The sequence below is a fragment of the Chionomys nivalis genome, chromosome X (genome assembly GCF_950005125.1).
Source record: "Chionomys nivalis chromosome X, mChiNiv1.1, whole genome shotgun sequence".
Lineage (NCBI taxonomy): Eukaryota > Metazoa > Chordata > Mammalia > Rodentia > Cricetidae > Chionomys > Chionomys nivalis.
In genome coordinates, this window is record NC_080112.1 from 48,674,142 (window position 1) to 48,679,931 (window position 5,790).

At 39.8% G+C, this 5,790-nt stretch overlaps 1 pseudogene; it reads left to right on the plus strand.

Annotated features, from left to right (window-relative positions):
• The first annotated feature begins 1,835 nt into the window (after positions 1-1,835).
• Positions 1,836-3,189, plus strand: LOC130868133 (zinc finger and BTB domain-containing protein 44-like; annotated as a pseudogene).
• Positions 3,190-5,790: the final 2,601 nt, after the last annotated feature.

Consider the following 5,790-nt stretch of genomic DNA (forward strand, 5'->3'; position numbering starts at 1 on the left):
CATACCAATTCAATTACCAGAGTGTGTGGGAAGAAAGAGGGAAACTTATGTGTTAAGTCATTTGCAGTGTGTTTTGTGCAGTGTTATCCTCTAAATAAGGTCAGGCATCTGTGTTTAGAGATACTCTCCAATTAAGGTTTAGGCAGAGAAGAGGGATCCCTGCTGAGAAGGAGAGCTATGGGGGACATTGTGAACCTCAACCTTAATAGAAAGATTCTCCAACATGCAGTGGGCAGTACGGAAAGATCCATAACTATTTATATAATAAGAAGTGACTGTTGAGTGCTTAGCCCTAAATGGAACATCTAAATAAACCTATCCAAGCTCAAGGAGCAGCACATAAGAGAAGGTAGAAAGAATGTAGAAGCTGGAGGATAGAAAGAGGCCTATAAAATCCCATTTTCTAAACAGAACATCACTTTTACATCCATGAATCCAAATCATCAGTGGCTACCTGCACAAGACCGTGCCCATTAGCATTCCAGCATTGATAGAGAAGGGGGATCACAAGATCCTATCCTTCCTTTTGTAGAAGCTTGTAACACCCGATTTTGTGTTACACCCTCGGTACAGTTCGCGCGCCACTGTACTGTACATGAGTCAGGTAAGGGCCTGGAGATTGAATGAAGACACAAAGAGACCTGGGTCATTCGAAAGAAGATCAGCGGAATGTCCTTTATTCAGCCTTGGGGAAGTCCTTAAGTACCTAACTGCTGCACAAGGACCTAGGCCCAGGGAGGTGGGAAATTACCATACCAACACTGGAGTCAATGCCCTACAGCTAATCACCAGGGGGGGCAGGGGAAGCACAGGTACAAACAGAATGCTTTGTCAGCTGACACAGAATACTTTGTCAGCTGACCAGAAACTGTCCTCGCAGATGCATCCCAGGAACAAGGGTAGACCTGTGCGCTACAGAAGCTATAAGCTGTTAACTTATTAAAGGTAAAACAGGCATGTTCCTGAGTGCTGCAGCCACTAGTAAGTTACCCCTGTTCAAATACATATTCACTACATCTAATCATGCAGGAAACCATAATTAGATAACATAGGTCATAAAAATTTAAAAGAAGCAAAAGTAGGAAGGAAATTGATGAGGTGAAGAGGGGTTCAGTGGGAAGGAGAGAGAAATGAGAAGATAGCCAGAGTATCAAAGTACATTGTGTGCCTATATGTGTGTGAAATTCTAAAGAATAAATGATTTTTAGAGGACACTGGAGAAAGCAAACTGCCTCATGAAGAAAAGGCATTTGACCCTAAGCCAAAGGACCTGAGTTCAATCCAGTGGATATATACAGTAGAAAAAGTAGAAGATTCCCACATGTAGTCCTTTAACTTCCATATAAATATTCTCAATCAAAACTGCATACACACACACAAACACACACTAAATACATGTAAAAAAAGAACATTATAAAAAAAATAAAAAGTCACAGCCTCTGTATTTGTTACTTGTCTCATTATTGTGACAAAATGCCTCACAAGAGCAAATTAAAACAAGGGTTTATTTCAGGTTACAGTTCCGGGTGATACAATCCATCATAACACAGAAGATATGGAAGTAGGAATAAGAAGTAGGGGCGCTGGGCCTTCTCCCCGTGCTTTGTACTCTCACACGTAGTAGGTACACGGGTGGAAGAGTGGCAACACCATGGATGCCCACTTTCAGGCTGCACATTGGCCTAGGTGGGCTGCCAAGATAGGGTCCCCTGAGCCTCGGGTGGGTGTGGGGGAGAAGAGCCAGTCGCGGGCTTCACTCCACCGCCCTGCTGCCAGCAGGACATTTCTGATTTATTGCATCCTTGAAGAGCATCAGTAGAAGAGGTTAAAAAAAGATGGGTGTGAAAATATTTACTCACAGCTCCTCTTCCCACAGCCAGGAAATGCAGGGAAAACTAAATATGTTATCAAATGATGGACATTTTTGTGATTTCACTTTTCGTTTCCAGCATAAAATTTTTCAGGCTCAAAAGGTGGTACTAGAAACATGCAGTGATTTCTTTTGCAAAAAACGTGTGGGCCAAGCAGAGGATTAGAACAAAAATGTTTTGGATCGCATCAATTTTCAGTGACTGGCTTTATATCTCTTTTAGAATATGCTTACACAGCCACTCTGCCAATTAATACAGAAAATATTATTGATGCTATATGCAAATGCAGCTATATGCAAATGTTTTGTGTTGCTAGTAACTGATTAGAGTTCATGAAATCAAGTATTTTGTGGAATACACCACATAGCCAACCAGAAAATGGTCTAGATTCTGGGCAAGAAAATAATTCTAACTGCAATTTTACTTCTCGAGATGGAAGTATTTCTCCAGTGTCTTCAGTTTGCAGTGTTGTGGAAAGGACCATTCCTGTCTGCTGAGAATCCCAAAGAAAACGCAAAAGCTACATTGTGATGTCTCCTGAGAGTCCCATAAACTGTAGCACACAAACAAGTTCAAACCAAGTATTGAATTTCTCAACTTCCTATGCAGAAAATAGAAATCAGCCAGTTGACTCTTCTTTAGCTTTTCCATGGACTTTTCCTTTTGGAATTGATTGAAGGATTCAGCCTGAGAAAGCAAAGCAGACAGAAAATAACGAGATGTTAGATTTGCTGGCCTGTCTGAGGCTGTAGAAGAGTGACTATGTGACTTGTGAGAGTACAAAAACTACCTTGACTCTAGGGACAAAAGAAGATGTGCAGGTCAAAGTAGAAAGATTAAGTGTTGAGGAAGTCCATGAGGAAGTGCCCCAGCCTGTCAGTGCATCTCAGAGCTCACTGAGTGGTCAGCAGACAGTGCTGGGAAGTAAACCAGTTCAAGAGGACCTTCTGATTAGTCCACAGTCTTCCCCTATAGGTTCAGTAGATGAAGGAGTTACAGAGAGGTTGCCTACACTTCAAATCACTTCTAACACCAGTGCTCATACAGACAATGATGACAGAAAATGTTCAGTATCCCTTCCAACTCTACATTGCTCTTTCTACCAGCAGTACAGAGCGACCAAGTCCAAATGGTCCAGACAGACCTGTACAATGTCTAAACTGTGGGGTTCGATTCACTCGTATTCAGAACCTAAAACAGCTCATGCTTATCCATACTTGGTAATTAAACCATTTCAGTGTGACCACTGTAAAAATGTTCACCAGGGCTTGCTCAATAAAGATGTACCCATTGCCTAAAGCATGAAGTGATTTCTTAGTGCCAGACTACTTAAACCAGGAGCGGGAAGAGACTCTTGTTCAGTATGCTCTTGGAGAAAACACTTTTGAAAGCAACTTTTCTGTTCAAATACCTGTGATTTCACAGGACTCCTCAATCCAGAATTGTGAAAGTTCTTTCCCTTTGGGGTCTCCTGGTGGGCTTGCAGAAAAGGAGGAGGATGTGCATGAGCATCCAAAGATCAGTGCTCATGCCGAGGTCACCCAAGATGACCCCCCCCAAAGTCAAAGCTGTCTGCAATAACTATTGAGTAACTTTGTGATTTGGCATCAGTTTAGGTTTTTGGAAACTGACTGTTCTTGATCTTTAACCTTTAAAGTTAACTTTTTAAACAAAGAAGGGTATCAGTTTGTAAGCCCTGAAGTGGGAGGGTTGCTTTGCTTTTTCTCTTCCATAGCTGAGAGATCCCTTCTGTATGTATACAATAAGGTAACATTGAAACAGAACATAAACTCTGAGACTTAAGGAGAAGCAGCTGATTTCAAACATGGCATTCTTCTCATTATTAAAAGTGGGCAACGGAAGATACAGAAGAAAACAGTTTATTGTTGACTTTCCTGAGACGAGAGGGCTCACGGGAAGTTACTAAACAGAATTTGACAATGCCTAAGTAAATGTTTACTCATAGATGCAAGGTGTTATGAACCCTGTAGTTTTGGAAGTATTTATTATAACTTTTTCAAATGAAAGTACATAATTTTGAAATCCAGCATATTATTTTTTAAGCCATTATGAATTTTCATGGTGAAAAATTGGCATCGGGCAGGCATTTCATGTACCTTTATAGCACCACTCCAAAGGCTAAGAGGTGTGATTGAGAGAAGTCAGGCTGTTCATGGAATGGCCAGGGTATAGAATAAGGTATGTATACTCCATCTTTATAAAAATTGTTTTAATGCTGTTTTTCATACTAAAATGAATGTTTGTTTACCTGGCCTTTGAATGCTGAAACCTGGCTAACTAGAACATTGCCCAGATAAGTGTCCTATTGTCCCATCAACAGCACTTTCACTTGCATATACTATTGTGTTGCCACATAAAAGAAAAGTATTGAAGACATTTCATATTTTATATATAGGTTAATGTATTGTTGGGGATGTTTATGCTATGCTGTTTAAGACAAAATGAAAGAATTCTGTTTTGAAGCTACATTCTTAATCCAATTAAGATTGTTTACAGCAACACATATTACAACAATACATTGTCCTTGTTTGAAAATGGTTTGAGGTATAGCCAAGTTTGTTAAAAGCAGTTGCAGTTTTCATGGGATATAAGCAATAATGTGAGAGATAAGAAGAGGTTGTAAAATGATCATCTGTGGCACAGAAATTGGGGGGTTGTTAAGACTAAAATTTAAAAACCTTGCTACTCGGATGATGACATTTATATGATACCCTAGGTTGAGATATACTTTTTTATCTGGTGCCATTAAAGCCTCTTTGGTCTGAAAAAAAAAAGAAGTAGTTTGTCACATTGTGTTTACAGTTAGGATTCAGAGGGTCTTGAATTTTTGTGCTCAGCTCCATTTCTCCTTCCCATTCAGCCCAGGAATCAGCCTGTTAAAGGATGGAATGGTACTGCCCACATTTAGGGTCGCTTTTCCACTTCAACAAATCTAATCTAGATGATTTTTCAAAGAAAGGTCCAGAGATTTGTTTACATGGTAGTGCTAGATCTCATCAAGTTGAAAATCAAGTTTACCTGTCATACTTTCATATCATATGTGCTTCTAAGCCTGCTTTGCTAGCTGCTGCATACTGCTTTTGTGGGGGCAAAATCCTTTAAATTTCCACACTAGGCCTCAAGATTATCAGTTTCATTTCTTTTCTCCATTCAATATTTCAGGGATCCCATTTTTACTTTTGCTGTCTTAAATTAAGAAACTAAACTAGTCAGTAAATTAAAATTTTAATTTTAATTCAACAACTCGCATACTTTTTATTTTTAAAATAACTTATTTATTCTGTGACAATTTTATATATGTATATAATACATTCTTAACATGCACATTGCTCCACCCTTTTTATTGAAGTTTCATTTATTTACATTTTGTTAAAGGATCTTTTGTAAAGTTTGTAATAAGTACTATTCTATAAATTACTTTTTGTTTTAATGTGAGCATAATTTTGACCTTTTAGAATGTTTTTTTTGTTGTTTTTTTTTAGAAGCTTGCATCTTTTTTTTTCTCTTTTTTTTATTCTTTTTTAATTAAAATTTCCAACTGCTCCCCGTTTCCCATTTCCCTCCCCCTCCTCCCACATATTGCCCCCTCCCCCCGATCCCCTCCCCCTATCCCCACTCCTCTTCTCCTCCCCCCCAGTCCATTCCCCCTCCCTCTCGATACTGAAGAGCAGTCCAAATTCCCTGCCCTACAGGAAGACCAAGGTCCTCCCACTTCTATCTAGGTCCAGGAAGGTGAGCATCCAAACAGGCTAAGCTCCCACAAAGCCAGTTCATGTATTAGGATCGAAACCTAGTGCCATTGTCCTTGGCTTCTCATCAGCCTTCATTGTCCGCCATGTTCAGAGAGTCCAGTTTCAACCCATGCTTATTCAGTCCCAGTCCAGCTGGCCTTGGAGAG